We start from the raw sequence: 17,301 nt of genomic DNA, 5'->3' as shown, positions 1-17,301 counted from the left end.
TCGCTTTACTTTCTTATTAAAAAAAAAAAAGAACTGCTCTAAAAATATTTGAGACGAAACTTAGCCATCTCAGCCAAGAGGAGCCTTTGGCATTGCACTGGAGAAGCAATCTCAGCCTCAAACCCTTGGATGAAGTGGCATTTAAGAGCTTTCCAGACAGCACAGGATAATTACAGAGAGGCCCTGGTGTGGGCTGCAATGACATTCAAGCCTGAAGTGGAAGCAACCTCTTATCTTTAACAAAGAGCTCTGATGATCTACACTGAAAGGAAAGTGCTGTGTCCAGAGTACATTTTTTTTTTTAATCCTGTAAGAAAAAAATATCACTGTGTAAACAGAGAGCTATATGAAGGAGTAAGACAATAAGAGTGGCTTTGCCCCACTCTTCAGGTCTAGGTGTCTGGATACAGGGTGATTCCAACATTGTTCTGGCAACTGCACAGCCTCAACCAGAGCATGGCCGAGCCCAGAGAGGTGCAGGGTCTCCCCTGTGTGCTCAAGATCAACCCACATTAGAGTTAGCCAGGTGGCATTTGCACAGTCACTTGGACCCTTCCTTTCTTGTTCAGCTCCTTAGTCTCCGCTCCTGATTAACCAAAGGCAATTCAGAAATCAACAGCTCTGCTTATTTAGAGGGCTTTGTTTCAGGGCACTGCTGTGCTGGAGACTCTGGGAGAAGGTAACTAGAGAGAACTGGAATCTACTCACAGCACCACTGTCCTAGTAAGAAAGGAGGGAAGGGAGGGGAGAATGGGGAGAGGGAAAGGGAGGGGAAGGGGAGAGGACCTGAGTGTCCCTTAACAGAGGTCTAAAGCTGAGGGATAGTGTCAGGAAGCGATAGCAGGCTGGGAGCATCTGCCCAGCCCCCTGCAATTGATTATTTCTTAAGCAGCATAGTTTATTTTGCAGACAAAATTTTTTGGAACTTGGTTTAAGACAAAGGATCATGGAGAGAATAGAGAACAGATGCCCCCTTTGCCATGGAAGATCTTAGACTCCCGTACACGTGGGGAATGGGGAAGGGAGGAGGGACCTTCTCTGCAGCAGCTCCTGACCTTAGCAAGGTTACCATTTCAATGGTTTCCTGCAGACACTCCCTGCAAACGCTGCACATGCACAGTTGGACACAGGCCAGGCTCCCCCCTACACCAGGGTTCCCTGACCAATCACCTAGGACAAAAAAGCGACAGCCACACTCTCCTGGACCCACGCCGGAGAAACAGCACAGGCCGCTGAAAAGTCACAGCCTGTTGACCAGGAAGCTTACATCTCAGAGGTCAGCGGTTTTATCCAATTTGCAGCCTGAGCACCAGCTATGAGGGGTCCTTTAGACACGATGTTAAGAACATGGGAGTCGACAGATATAACCCCACATCTGCATGGGACAGCAGTTTCTTTTAGGATGCTATAAGTTCAGTGTAAGATGCATTCAGCAAAAAATTCTAGCCTCATCCAGCTTAGTCCACGTGAAATATTCTGAGATGCAAAATTATGTACTAGGAGAACACAGGCCTTCCTCACTTATCCATTCAAGCATATATCACTAGTAACTTTTCATTTTAAAAGCCCCAGGTGGATCTCTAGAAAGCCAGTTGGAATTCCCTCTAAACACGCTCAACGTAGCCTTTATCTCCCAGCCAGGCCAAGGGGGAGCGAGTCGTCCACCCCCACGGTGTCCCCTCTCCCTTGTTCCTGCAGGGGACAGGGGACAGAGTGCTGGGAGGGACAGCCAGGAGGATGGTCATTTAGGGTCTCCCACTCCTCAGACCCCCTCTGAGTGGGCTCCTTGGGTCTGTTTCTGGGTTCCATTCTTTAGACTGAAGAATGTTCACAAGCTCTGATAGCTCACAAGGGCCTGACCTGGAAGTGGGGAGGAGGCTCGGAGTAAACTGGCCAACACTGAACTCACAGGTACAGAGCCTTCTCTCTCCCCTGCCTTCTTCCAACACCCGGGCTCTCAGATGGCTAGGCTCAAGTCCAGAACTCCCACAGAACTCGGTCATGGGGCTTCACGCGCCCGCCCCCCTCCCCACACACACAAGTTCTGTCTGCAAATACAACCAGCTTTTACACTGTATTCACCTGCTTCTCTCTCTCTTTTTTTTTTTTTTCAGTACGCGGGCCTCTCACTGTTGTGGCCTCTGCCGTTGCGGAGCACAGGCTCCAGATGCGCAGGCTCAGCGGCCATGGCCCACGGACCCAGCCGCTCTGCGGCATGTGGGATCTTCCCGGACCAGGGCACGAACCCGTGTCCCCTGCATCGGCAGGTGGACTCTCAACCACTGCACCACCAGGGAAGCCCCGCAGGGACCTGCTTCTCTTTATCCTGAATACTTTAGGCTAAACCAAATCCTTTCTGGAACAAGATGGGAAGGAAGGAAGGGAGAAAGGGAGGACGAGAGAGAGGGAGGAAGAGGGGGAGAGGGAGGGAAAGAGGGAGGGAAAGAAGGGAGGAAAAGGGAAAGAAATGAGAAGGAGGGAGGTCAGCTAGCTGGTTAGTGGTTGGGTAGTAGCTGGTTGGTCAGTTAGTCAAACCCTAACAGGGATCTTGCCTGTGGCTCTGGGACAGAGGATGGCTGAGAGCCTCTCAGGGAGAGTAGAGGGAGGGCAGGGGGGACCACACCCCTTGGCAGCACACAGAGGGCGAGGGCACAGCAGTGCACACGAGGAGGGTGCTGGCTCAGAAGGGATGGCTTCTCGGTTCTTCCCGGGAAGATTGCTGCAAACACTGGTGCCTCACCGCTCACTGGACACAGTTGGCCCACGCAGACATCTGGCGGCCCTGGGTGGGCTGGGAGTAGACAGCTATGGCCGAACTACAAACCTGGTTCTGGGGAACCCCTCCTCTGGGTGTCCTGGAGAAGGTGGATACCCCCAAAGCTGGCCCGAAGCTACTGGACTGAAGCAGAACTGGAGCCCAGGAGCTTGGGTTGGGTGTCCCCTCAGCCCTGGCAGGTACTTCAGTCAGACAGACTCCACCTGCCGTAGATTGTACCCCTCAGCTCCTTCTACACACAGCAAGCCCCACTGGACAGCTGGGGGAACTGAAGCACTAGCCTAAGGTCATGCGGTGGCAGGGGCCACCATCACCTGGTTGTGTGCCCCCCCACCAACTCGCTTGGCAGGCAGACGTGTCCTGCTCTGAGCCCCCCAGACCTGTGTGAGCTGGTCTGTTCCCAGTGCCTAGAGCAGGGCCAGGCCCCCCACAGCCCCAGCTGAGGTCACCAAGTGAGCCACTAAGGGCCTGAGGACCAGCTGTCAAGACCCCCTGAAGTGCAGATGAGGAAACTGAGGCCCAGCCCAAGCTCTTCTTCATGGGGTCTCTGTCAGGATCCAGCCCAATCCGACTAGGCTTGGACCCTTGCCTACACAGAGCAGACCCTGCGTCCAAAGCCAGCTGGCCTTCAGCTGACCAACTGGCTAGACATAGGGGCCTGGAAGGAAAAGTCACGCCTGCCAAGACATGTTTAACTTTTCTGCACAATGTAACCTCTCGTAAACAACCTATCTGGAGCTGGGGTGTGCTGTCATTTGAATTGAGTCTGTGTACATGTGTGCACAGACACAATACACATAAGCATTCTTTTCACTTCAAGCTGATTCAAGCAAGCTGATTCAACCCAGTCACCCTAGAAATCCACAACAACAGTAAAGAAGTTCTCACTGTCCCGATTCACAGATATAGAGCAGGAAACACATCACCAAAGAGCCAGGGACAGCCTGGGGTCACCAAGGACCCGGGAATGAGCACCTTACAGCCTCTTTAAAGAAAAAGTCCCCTTGCCCACATTTATCTGAACGGCTGGTTTTCCTCATGTAAAAGAAAGTAAGTAAGTAAGAAATAAAAAGAAGACAACCGTGGAACCTAAAATGCATATTACTAGGTGACAGAAGCCAATCTGAAAAGGCTACATGCTGTATGATTCCAACTGTGTGACATTTCAGAAAAACTACTGGTGTTCAGGACTTGCCAGGGGTTAAGGCAGGAGGGATGAATAAGTGGAATACAAAGGATTTTTAGAGCAGTGAAACTACTCTGTACAATATTATAAAGGTGGATACCTGCTATGATACATCTGTCCAAGCCCATAGAATGTACACACCAAGAGTGAACCCTAATGTAAACTGTGGACTCTGGGTGATTATGATGTGTCAGTGTAGGTTCATCAGTTGTAACAAATACACCACTCTGGTGGGGGATGACGATAATGGGGGAGGCAGGGAGCAGGGGCAGGGGAGTATATCAGAAATCTCTGTACCTTCCCCTCAATTTTGCTGTGAACATAAAACAACTCTTAAAAAAAATAAAATCTATGTTTTTTTAAAAGACAATCCTGACATCTGAAATGGGGTCCCTGTTATCATGGCAACCTCAGGAAGTGGTATTTCTAAAGCACACACTCTATTCCTTTCCCATCCATTTAAAAAGAAAGGAGAAGACTGAGGGAAATCCAGAATTAGACCACGTCCCATTACAGAATCCAACATCCTGCATTTGTTTAACAAATATTCTGGACAATTCCATTCAAGAGCCAGGGACCCTTCAGCAAAGCCAGCCCGGGTCATCAGCCTAGACCCAGTGTGCTGAGATGCAGGGGGACCCCCTCCTCAAGTCACGCGGCAGCAGTGTTCCATCCCCCAGCCCTACAGCCCTGGAGAAGAAGGAGCACCCAAGGAACCCAGAGAAGTGACCCACCTAGGACTTCACCACCCGAAACGAGAAAAAGTCTCCCCTTTTCAGACACCCGTCTACTCACCACCTTCCCTTGAGGAGGAAAACCAAGAAATACGGAAACAAGCAGAGCCAGGGGTTCTCCACAGGCCTGTGCAGCGCCATCAGCCACTCCTGCCTGGGACAGCTTGCAGGAGGGGACCCCAGGCAGATCACCAAGAAGCAGGACACCGCCCCAGGTTCCCACACTGGGGTGGGGCTGGCCTCCTCCCTCTGGGCACGCTGTGCTGTGGGCAGTCAGTCCAGGGTGAGGCTGGCAGGGACCCCACAAACTCGGGGCTGGTGGTCTGGAGTGGCCCTGCCTGCCGGTTTCGGCCCTCAAGGGGCCTCAGTGGCACCCACGGCAGCCTCTTTTCTTCTCCGTCTTGCAGCTGCAGGGAGACGCTGAGCCCTGACAAAGCCCGCCTGCTCCTCCAGAGCCAGCAGGAGGGGTGAGGGGAGTGCAGCCCGCAGCCCGCAGCCTGGGATGCCCACTGTCACCATGGCAACAAGGAAGGGTGTGTGGGGGGGTGGGCGACAGGCTAGTGGGACCTGTAGGGCCAGGGAGTCCATACAGTCATGGGCTAAGGAGGGAGCCCCAGCAGGTTGGGAGGAGCCTTGTTTCTTGTTCTGAACCACCACCCTCCCTCTTGCAGACTTTTTAGAAAGTTCTGAGGCAACAGGGCATTTAAAATGTTTCATCACCACAATGAACCCCCTTTTGTAGTGTGTGGACACTTAATACATGCCTAGGTAAGCATACAGGGAATATGCATCTGCTTAAAGAGTTCTTTGGAGACCATGGGGGTGTGTGTGTGTGTGTGTGTGTGTGTGTGTGTGTCCCACACTCAGGCTTACCTCCACCCTCACATTTTACCCTCACACTTGCCTGCACCCGTCAGTTTGGGGGAAGCTAACTGAAACTTTGATCCTTAGGGCATGTCAGCTCCCCTGAGCCCTGTCTGTGAATGTGACACAGACTTGTTTATTTCCTGTCGCAAACCTGTAAGATGAGTACTGTTATCACGGAGTTTTCTGCCAAGGAAGCCAAGGAGATAAGTGCCCCCCTGAGGTCATTCCCTCTGTAAGTGACAAGCCTGGACTGAATGGCCACGTCACACACTGTTGTAAGTGCCGAAACCACGACCAGCAAGCACTGAGCAGACATAGGGCGTGGGCGTGAAGTAGGCAGCCCGGCCCAGGCCAGCCATCGTTCCTGGCCTGGTACCTGAAGCCTTGAGCAGCTGTGCCTCAGCTTCCCACCAGGTCTGTCCTTCACCCCCCATGCCTGTGATCTCACTAAATATCTTCGTAATTCAATGTCCAAGGCCTTCAAATGCCCACTGAGGTCCCCTTGGCGAGGGACCTGGCAGGACACAGAGGGTCTGAAACCCCAAAGTCTTCACTTCTCACCCTGTGAATTTATCTATACATATACACATGCAGTAGCATTACAACGCCTTGCAAAGAGAATGTGCTAATATGTTACTTATGAAATTATAAATAAGTGCAATGAAGAGAAAACCTTTTAAAGGAAAAAGATGCCCTGAGTGCAGATGAAACCCAGGTTCAAGTCTCAGCTCGCCCCTTGTCTGACCAGTGACCCCATCTTCTCATCTGTAAAGCGGAGATCTTGCTAGTGGGGCGCACTCCAGAGTTGCCGGAGGATTCCATGGGGTGCTGATGCATCACACTTCAGTGCAGGGCCCAGCTCACAGCAATTACCCAGTTAATGCCAGCATGCCAGCGTTTACGTGTGTTTTTTTATTTTCCAACCAGAATCTACAATATCTTGTTTTAGAAAGTGGTTCCCTCACCCCACAGTATATTGCAAACGTACCCCTATTTGTAAATACTCTCCTATAGCCATGTGATTCTTTCTGCCCCAGCCAGCGCTGCTTCCCCTGGGCTGAGTTGGTGGAGAGCGATGGAGAGCTTCTCTCCTGCTGCTTCTCCACCCTCTGCCCCTTCAGCCCGACACAGGGTGGAAATGGGTGGAAACTAGCAATCAAGCAATTTCTCCTTCTCTGATGGGCACCTCTCTCTCCCCTAGCCCTGAACCACAGAACGCACCCAGCCTTAATTGCTTTCATAACACCACGAACAATGACCCATTTTACATGCTCACATGGATGGAGAGATTACTCTGAAGTCAGGATAACACTTGCTGTCCAGACTATGGAGGCCTAAAACCCTCTGGATCTCATGGTTCATCACACGCCCACAGTCTAAGTCTGTCAGGTTGGGCTTCCCTGCAGTCCCACGTTTCTGGTGTGCTCTCAGTTCTCATGTTGGAAAAGGACAGGCAGCGTGGCAGGCATTCTTCGCTCCAATTCCATGATGCCTGTGACCCAGAATGCCAGCCTCCTGGGGCCACTGTCACTGTCAGTGAGGGACATGCACACACACGTGTGCTCACATGTGAGTGACATGCATGCAGTGTCAGGGACAGGAGGTAACACGGCTCTTCTTGTCTCATCCCCTGGAGACAGCTCCAAATGTCCCAATGTGGTCTTTACTGTGCCCGGAATATCCACAAATAAAAACACAGACTTGTGAGCTAGGAAAAATGCCATTGTCTCACTAAATGCTCATTTGCTCCTGAAGTGCTGATGCACAATTGTGTAGCCATTAAAATAATTAGGAGGGTTGTGTAGCAGTATGGGAAAAAAGGCAGAGTCATAGAAACTGAATTACCACTTTGTAAAACCAACTTTTGCAAATGAGGAGGGGACGAAGCAACAGTGGATTGTACAAAAATGGTCTTTTTTCTCATGCTGTTGTGATGAAAACTACGTAATAAACAAAAACCAGGAAAGAAGGGAATTTCCTCTGTTTCCTGAGCAGGAATTATGTTTGACGTGCTTTCCACAGGTGGCTTCATTTAATCATACAAATCCAGGTCTTTTCACCCAAAGCTAGCACCCAGATGTCTCTCAGAGAAGGGCTTCTTTGCAATCTAAAATATCAAAGGGGGCCAGCCCTGCAACATTTCTGGGGTTCAACCCCAAGTCTTTCCCTGGGAGGAACCCCCCACCCCACCAAGAAGGGCCGACCTCATGCAAGCCCGTCCAGATGTCGTCCGATAACTCATTCCCAAGGGGCCTGGACACATGGTTGACTTTTTTGTTAAAAAAAACTTCAGCAAAAAATGGTGTCTTTTATGTAAGGTTTGAGCAGTGTGATTTTCCTGTGGCATGTAGAAAAAATGGCAGAAATACCATAATTCCAAGCATTTATCTGCTGGGTTTAAAAATATCCAAGCAGCTGTCCCGTCAATGGAATGTTTCTCCTTTGCTAACCAGGAGAATAAAGGGCAGAAATGCTTTGTCCCCAGAAAGCATTTTCCCTTGACATGCTTTCTTTTCTTTGCAGCGTTTGCCTGTAAGCTTTTGACATTTCATAGAAGCACAAATCAAAGCTTCCTATCACTCAGCAGACTCAGTCTCGTACCCACTCCTGCCAGCCCCCACCCCATGGGTCTGATCCTGGAGGAGAAAGAACAGGTGGTGGCACCAGTGCATTCCAAACTCCTGTGCTAGTGGGATGAGCTAGCATAACGCACACCTTCAGCATCGGGTGTGTGTCAGACCTGCCGGGCCGACAGCCCAGAAATCAGCCTCGCTTGGACATGCTGAATCAACCACCCAGACACACAGGAACTCTGAATAAACTATTACTGTATATCAAATATAAATTAAATAAAAACTGTTTACTAAATATTTACATACTGAATACGTAATGAATAAGTCGTTTTGAACACTTGGTGCGTGTCAGGCCCTCACATGAGGATATCATCATTTGCCCCCAGAGAGGTGGGCATGATTAATTCCATTCACAGATGAAGACGTGGCAAAGCGTGTAAAATGCCTCAGGAAGAGCAGTTCTGGGTGAGATAGCGGTAAGCGCCTCCTGACTCAACAGTTCAGCCCTCCTTCCTGAGTTCCTGGTCTCACCAACCTCGGCGGGGGCACCAAGGCTGGCCCACCTGGGTCCTACCCTGACAGCAGGTGAGCAGGAGCCACAAGCACACCCACACACATGTACACACCCACACACACGCACATGTGTGCTCCCACCCCACGTGCCATAGCGCTCTCCTCAATCTCTCGGTTCCACCACAACAAACCCAGACTTCTCTAAAGGATGGTAACTACGAAACTAGGAGACAAACTGCGCCAGGCCTGTTTTAGGCTCGGAAGGAAGCGGTAAGCCAAACTGACGCAGGAAACCTAGAAGCAGCAGGACAGACACGTCCTGTGCCATCTGATCCTAACAGCCCTGATGTGAAGCCAGCCTCCTAGCACGGCTGCCGGAGGCCAGCGCCTGGCTCCCCTCCTGCCCTGGGCCACACGACTTAAGGCTGGCCAGTCCCCAGTGGGCAGGACCTGGTGAGCCCCTCTCTCCCAGGGAGGCCCAGGCCCAGCTGCTCAACCCATCAGCCTGGGGACACCAGGGTCTCTAAGTAAGAAGCCCTTCCCCAGGTGACTTCAGGAGTGCCCCCACACCTGGTAGCCTGGACCCCCTCCCCTTGATGCCCTTACATTCCATCTGGTGACAGTGGTCCCTGGAGCACGGTGCTGCGGCCTGAGGATGGATGGATGGATGGAGGTGGCCACCACAGCCCAGATGAGGGAAGCCTGTTATGTTTGCTAAGGCCTCATCCATAACATGGGAAAGACGGACACTCTGCGTTGCTCCAGACAGTGCCTCAGTGGGAACGACATGCACACCTTCACAGGAGTTTTGAAGTTCAGGTCTGTGCTTCGCTGCCCCAGGCCCTCCTGCTCCCTTCCCAGCTCTGGCCTCAGCTCCGAGCTCTTGGGTGATGCGTCCCAGGTCTCTGATCCTCTCATTACTGTCTGTGCTGCTGAAACACACAGAGTTTGCTCCGGGCTGGGGGTCCTCTGCCACCACCGCTGACATGTTTTCACCATGAACTTAAACAATGGCAAGTGCAACTTCAGCCACGGAAGTTTAATGCTCTAAGAATATAGTGTTTAAAACCCGGACCAACTCTTCCTTGGAAAAAACAGCATATTCCAAATCTCGATTTTGGACACTTCCTTCACTTAGCCAAGAAGAGCACCAGTGGACAAAGAAGCCCATTTAGACCCTTCCCTGATGTCCCCAAGCTTCAGATTCCATGTGTACCTGCAGGGGGGCTGGGGGCTTGAACCTGAGGGCAGCCAATCCCACCTGGCCTCCAGCTGCCAGCCTTTCACCCTGCAGCCCAGTGCATCTCAGCCCAGTGCAGACCACCTGAGCTCAAACAAACAAACAAGATGGGGCTTGTCAATAGAATTCAGGACTTGACCTGGAGGAGCTCCTACTTGCCAAAGCTGGAATAATTCGAGCAACAAAATTAATGACGGTGTCAGATTTCAACCCCCAGAATAAAATAAATATCCATGAATCTGTACTGATACTAAAAACTGAGGAGAAGAGACAGATCTTCCTTCTAGAATTTCAAGCAACAAATGGAGATGGGAAGAGGGACACGAGAATCTCCATCAGGCAAACACTAGGAACAAATGCTGTAGACAAAATGTCCCAGTGGAGGCAAAAGGCAATGGGGAAAATGTGAAGAGAAACAGGATGTGCACCGTCTCCCCCAATATACTCATCAACTACGAAGGCAAGGGAGGAACATTACAGCAGAGAAATTTAACCAACTTAACGAAGTGATCAAGCTAATGTAACCAGGGATATGCTGAGTCACAGATGCCCTAATAGGATGCACTAAGGGACCTTCAAGATGGCAGAGGAGTAAGACATGGAGATCACCTTCCTCCCCATAAATACATCAAAAATACATCTACATGTGGAACAGTTCCTACAGAACACCTACTGAATGCTGGGAGAAGACCTCAGACTTCCCAAAAGGCAAGAAAATCCCCATGTACCTGGGTAGGGCAAAAGAAAAAAGAAAAAACAGAGACAAAAGAATAGGGACGGGACCTGCACCAGTGGGAGGGAGCTGTGAAGGAGGAAAGGTTTCCACACACTAGAAGCCCCTTCGCGGGCGGAGACTGCGGGTGGAGGAGGGGGGAAGCTTCAGAGCCACGGAGGACAGCGCAGCAACTGGGCTGCAGAGAGGGCAAAGCTGAGTGATTCCCGCACGGAGGATCGGTGCCGACCGGCACTCACCTCACCAGCCTGAGAGGCTTGTCTGCTCACCGCCCGGGGGTGGGTGAGGGCTGGGAGCTGAGGCTCGGGCTTCGGAGGTCAGATCCCAGTGAGAGGACTGGGGTTGGCTGTGTGAACACAGCCTAAAAGGATGCACTGAGAAGGACACAACATCGTGACTGTGATATTTTGCCAAAATGCATAATCTCACTCCAACCATGAGAAAATGGAGGACAAGCTCAAACTGAGGGACATTCTGTAAAAACAGAGATCGGTTTAATCTTTAATCCAGATCAGAAAGGCAAGGAAAGCCCCAGGTATCATGACAACCTGGGGGAGATTCAGGAGAAATAACGAATGTAGTGTGGGATCCCAAAATAAGAAAAAATGTCAGTGAGCAGTTTGGCAACATTCAGAAAAGTTCTGGCATTTGGTTGATAATATCATTCTATGGTAAATCTGCTTGTTTTGATCATTGTACTATGGTCATTAAGAGTCTATATTAGGGGGAGATGGGTGAAGTGTACTTGGGAACTCAGTAGTAGTGTTTCAACTTTTCTTTAAGTCCTGGCATTCAAGGCTCCTCAGTATGGCTCCAGCCTTCTCTGGGACCAGAAACACATTTTCTTTTTTCTAGTAACAGGGCATTTAGTTCGGCCTTTAGGAGGAAAGCTGTTCTAGTTAAAGTAAGGTCGAGGGCCACACCTTGTCTCCTCGACCCTTCACACCCATCCAGCTCAGAGGCCTGTCCTCAGGGACACCCTCCTGCCCCACCACCCACATGTTGGATAAGACTCCTTGTTGTCTGAGCCCTGGGGCACCCTGGTGGATGCCCAACAGCAGTGACTATCTCTTGACTGTTCTTTGTGCCCACATCTCATCTAGAGAGGCAGGAAGATGGAGCGCTTAGGGACTGTGTGTCCTTGGGCAAGATACTTACCCTCTCTGAACCTCCATTTCCTCATCTATATCATAAGAACAATAAAAGAACCAACCTCTTTTGGTTACTGGAAGGATTAAAAGAGGCAGCACAGGCAAAGGTTTAGTACAGTGCCTCTTATTGGTGCCACAACGATATCATCTCTCCTTGGAGCTGGTGTCCTTGGGACTGTCTGGACGGCACCTAACAACATCTCCCCAGGCCACCATCACAACCCCTTTGAACCTGGAAGTGAATTTAAATAGACCACAGCACATCCTAGGCACCCTGGAGCAAGTATGTGGCCTCACATCACATCACTCCTAACATTACTAAGCTCGCATTCAGATACATCTAGGAGTAAACCCGAAGTGAAAACACTCCAATTTTCGGTTGTCAGAAACTCAGAAACTGCACAAAACCCACCCCCAAGGAGGTAAGGCTGCTTTTCTGAGTGACCCTGGAGCCTGTTTACAAAGCTTCCACAGGCTCTCTGGGGGAGAGTGGGTCCGGAACAGCACTGAGCTCAGAGCAGCCACTCAAAAATTTGTAAAGTCTATTAATATAAAAAATCAGGGCTTCCCTGGTGGCGCAGTGGTTGAGAGTCCGCCTGCCGATGCAGGGCACACGGGTTCGTGCCCCGGTCCGGGAAGATCCCACATGCCGCGGAGCGGCTGGGCCCGTGAGCCATGGACACTGAGCCTGCGCGTCCAGAGCCTGCGCTCCGCAACGGGAGAGGCCACAACAGTGAGAGGCCCGCGTACCAAAAAAAAAAAAAAAAAAAAAAAAGTCAATATTGGGGCTTCCCTGGTGGCGCAGTGGTTGAGAATCTGCCTGCTAATTCAGGCGACACAGGTTCGAGCCCTGGTCTGGGAGGATCCCACATGCCGCGGAGCAACTAGGCCCGTGAGCCACAGCTACTGAGCCTGCGCGTCTGGAGCCTGTGCTCCGCAACGGGAGAGGCCGCGATAGTGAGAGGCCCGCGCACCGCGATGAAGAGTGGCCCCCACTTGCCACAACTAGAGAAAGCCCTCGCACAGAAACAAAGACCCAACACAGCATAAATTAATTAATTAATTAATAAACTCCTACCACCAACATCTTCTTTAAAAAAAAAAAAATCAATATTAATCCAATTCCTTAACCCAACCCTTTGGAGGAATCAGATAGATGTTATCTATTCTAAAGTGCTTTGTACTTGTCTCAAAAACCAAATCCTACGATGATAGATGCAAGGTACACCCGCAGACTCATTCATTGTATATACTAAGCTATGATATGTTTATTAATGCTTAGCAAAATAAACATGAATATGTCTAAAAAAAAATTTGTGGAATGAATGATCTCAGAACTCTTAAGAGGTCTCTAGAATCATTTAATTCATACACACCTCCTCTTCATTTCATACCTGTTGAATTATTTTAAATGTTTTTGTTGTTGTTGTTTGTTTGTTTTTAACAATAGCCAAGCCAGGAAAGATTGGTGAAACAGATGAACTAGGGCCATTTGTAACTACAGCAGCCAGCCACTGGTCTAGCCTGCCAACGTGTGCCAAGGGCAGGACATCCCTGCCCTTCAGCTCAGGCACCCCCAACCCTGCACCCCTGAGATTTCTCAGTGAAAATCAACAGCAGCAAAGCTCTACCCCTGCAGCACCTCTTCAATAGTAAACACATCTGAATAAAATGTCTTAGCACCAGCTGATCAGGGTATACATAATTGTGATGCAACATTATAAATAATCTAAATCATGGCAAAGTCTGTATAAAGTTTTTAGATTTAACATAGAATAGGGGGAAAATCCAAATGCAAACCCACAGTTCAACACCACGTTTATGTTGAAAATGTCACAAAGATGGCCAAAAAGGGCTGGGATAATGAATATCCCTCCTGCCCCCAAACAATTTTTCTTCAGAATCTATGCTATTTCATCTTTTTGATGAAGTGTGAGGAAAATCTATGGAAAGACTGTAGAAAACTGTGAATGTAGGAGACAACTAATAATAATTCAAACGATCCTTTTCCATAGAAATAAAAATGAACCTTGCAGGTGGAAGGCAATGGATTTTTGCCCCGTGGACAAATGGCTTTGCACTTATCTGTACATTCACTTGGGCTCCCCTTACTGCCTAAACATATGCTGCTGAACCATTTCCATTGGGAAATTTCAGGGGAGTGGAGGGTGGGGCGGTGCCTGAGCTAGAGGGCTGGAGTGTCTTTGTGATTCTCAGATCAGATCTTTGGTATGTGCTCACTTCATATCTGTGTGAGTCATGTTACCTTTTCAAAAAGTGAAAATTCTCTGAACACAGATTTTAATGAAGTGCCCAGACCTAGCATTTAACTCCACCTGGTTGGGACTGTTCGCCCCCAAATGGGACTATGCTCTCACAATCCCCTATAGGATCACAGAACCAAGGCCTTAGCACCGCAGGTCCTAAGGTTAACCCCAAGCTTAAAGGCCCAGGGACCCCCAGTCAACTTCCCTTTAGAACACCTATAAATTCTAAGTTGTAGAAATATCTGGAAAGTCTAGAAGAGTAAGGGCATTGGACATTCTGAAGACTGGATCTTACCAAGCTTGTTTTTTGAAAAGGACGTATAAAAACCCATGGTGAGGGCTTCCCTGGTTGCGCAGTGGTTAAGAATCCGCCTGCCAATGCAGGGGACACGGGTTCGAGCCCTGGTCCAGGAAGATCCCACATGCCGTGGAGCAACTAAGCCCATGCGCCACAACTGCTGAGCCTGCGTTCTAGAGCCCACGTGCCACAACTATTGAAGCCCGTGTGCCTAAAGCCCGTGCTCCGCAACAAGAGCAGCCGCCGCAATGAGAAGCCCGCGCACCGCAACGAAAAGTAGCCCCCACTCACCGAAACTAGAGAAAGCCTGCATGCAGCAACGAAGACCCAATGAAGCCAAAAATAAATAAATAAAATAAATAAATTTATTTAAAAAAACCATGGTGTTTTGATTTGCATTTCTCTAATAATTAGTGACGTTGAGCATCTTTTCATGTGCCTCTTGGCCATCTGTATGTCTTCTTTGGTGAAATGTCTGTTTAGGTTTTCTACCCATTTTTTAATTGGGTTGTTTGTTGTTTTGATATTGAGCTGCATGAGTTGTTTGTATATTTTGGAGATTAATCCTTTATCCGTTGTTTCATTTGCAAATATTTTCTCCCATTCTGAGGGTTGCCTTTTCATCTTGTTTATGGTTTCCTTTGCTGCGTAAAAGCTTTTAAGTTTCATTAGGTCCCATTTGTTTATTTTTATTTTCATTACTCTAGGAGGTGGGTCAAAAAAGATCTTGCTGTGATTTATGTCAAAGAGTGTTTTTCCTATGTTTTCCTCTAAGAGTTTTATAGTGTCCGGTCTTATATTTAGGTTTTTAATCCATTTTGAGTTTATTTTTATGTATGGTGTTAGGGAGTGTTCTTATTTCATTCTTTTACATGTAGCTGTCCAATTTTCACAGCACCACTTATTGAAGAGGCTGTCCTTTCCCCATTGTATGTTCTTGCCTCCTTTGTCATAAATTAGGTGACCATATGTGTGGGTTTATCTCTGGGCTTTCTATCCTGTTCCATTGATCTATATTTCTATCTCTGTGCCAGTACTATACTGTGTTGATTACTGTAGCTTTGTAGTATAGTTTGAAGTCATGGAGTCTGATTCCTCCAGCTCCGTTTTTCTTTCTCAAGATTGTTTTGGCTATTCATGGTCTTTTGAGTTTCCATACAAATTGTAAAATCTTTAGTTCTAATTCTGGAAACAACCTAAATGTCCAACAACAGATAAATAGATAAAGAAGATGTGGTACATATATACAATGGAATATTACTCAGTCATAAAAAGGAACAAAATTGGGTCATTTGTAGAGATGTGAATGGACCTAGAGTCTGTCATACAGAGTAAAGTAAGCCAGAAAGAGAAAAACAAATATTGTATATTAATGCATATATGTGGAATCTAGAAAAATGGTACAGACGAACATATTTGCAAGGCAGGAATAGAGATGTAGATGTAGAAAATGGACATGTGGACACAGGGGTGGAAGGAGAGGGTGGGACGAATTGGGAGATTAGGTTTGACATAAACATACTATGATGTGTAAAATAGATAGCTAGTGGGAACTTGCTGTATAGCACAGGGAGCTCAACTCAGTGCTCTGTGACAACCTAGATGGGTGGGATGGGGGGGTGGGAGGGGGGGTGAAGATGGAGGGGATATAGGTATACATATAGCTGATTCACTTCATTGTACAGTAGAAACTAACACAATATTGTAAAGCAATTATACTCCAGTAAAAAAAAAACAAAACCCAAAAAACATAGTGTTTATTGGTTCTAAAAGATTTTCTGTAGGCTTCTCAGAATTTTCTACATACAAAACCACATCATCTGCAAATAGAGATGGTTTCACTTCTTCCTTTCCCATCTAAATGCCTCAGACTGAAATGCCGTAGACTGAAATTCATATGTTGAAACCAGTATGATGGTACTTGGAGGTGAGGCCTTTGGAAGGTGATTAGGTCATGAGGGCTGTGTCCTCATGGGATTAGTGCTCTTATACAAGATACTCTAGAGAGCTTCCTCATCCCTTCCTCCAGGTTAGGTTACAGTGAAAGATAGCTGTCTCTGAAGCAGGAAATAGGCCCTCACCAGACACCACATCTGCTTGTGCCTTCATCTTGGACTTCCCAGCCTCCAGAACTATAAGAAATTTCCAAATATCTGTTCTTTAGAAGCCACCCAGTCTATGGTATTTTGCATACCAGCCTGAATAAACTAAGACATAAAATTCTGCTTACTTACAGTTGGTTATGTTCTACAAAGTCAACTCAAACACCGAATCAGCAAATACGGAACTGCTGTTCCTAAGAGAAATATAGGGTTAGGATCCCACTAGTCTCATATGACACTTTTCCATCAACCAATCCATACATAGTCTTTTTTATATGTATTTTTGTTTAAAGACACCTGATTTAATTTATACTGTTGATTCGTTCATGAATTCTCAGTCACCAGAACATAGCTCATGCCTGAATGAAGTTCGTATAACACACATATTTTCTCCCCAAGACACATCGTAGTGTTTTTGCACTTAGAAACACCAGTCAGCCCTTCAGCACTACTCTGGGGGCCACTTTAAACAGTAAAATCACCAACAAAAAGCACAAAAATGCTTAAAATGTGGCATTAAATAGACATCGAAAAGGAGTTTACAGTATGAGAGCTGAAATAAGAAGGAAAAGTGTCCCCTTGTTTGACCTCAGCTGGGAACATTTGTGTTGGCCACTCAGATGTCAGCTGCTCGGCACATTTCTGTGAATGACCACAAAAGCACAGCAAGTGTTGATTTTGGAGTTACACATAAATTTTAACAAGCAAGTGGATATGCAAATATGGCATCCATGAATAATGAGGATTGACTGTATATTGATTGATTTTTGTATATTAAACCAACCTGCATTCCTATGATAGGTCTAACTTGGTCATGGTGTAGAATCCTTTAAATGTGCTGCTGGATTCTGTTTATGAGGT

Source organism: Stenella coeruleoalba (assembly GCF_951394435.1).
Source record: "Stenella coeruleoalba genome assembly, chromosome: 7".
NCBI lineage: Eukaryota > Metazoa > Chordata > Mammalia > Artiodactyla > Delphinidae > Stenella > Stenella coeruleoalba.
Note: the sequence above shows the minus strand (reverse complement) of the source record.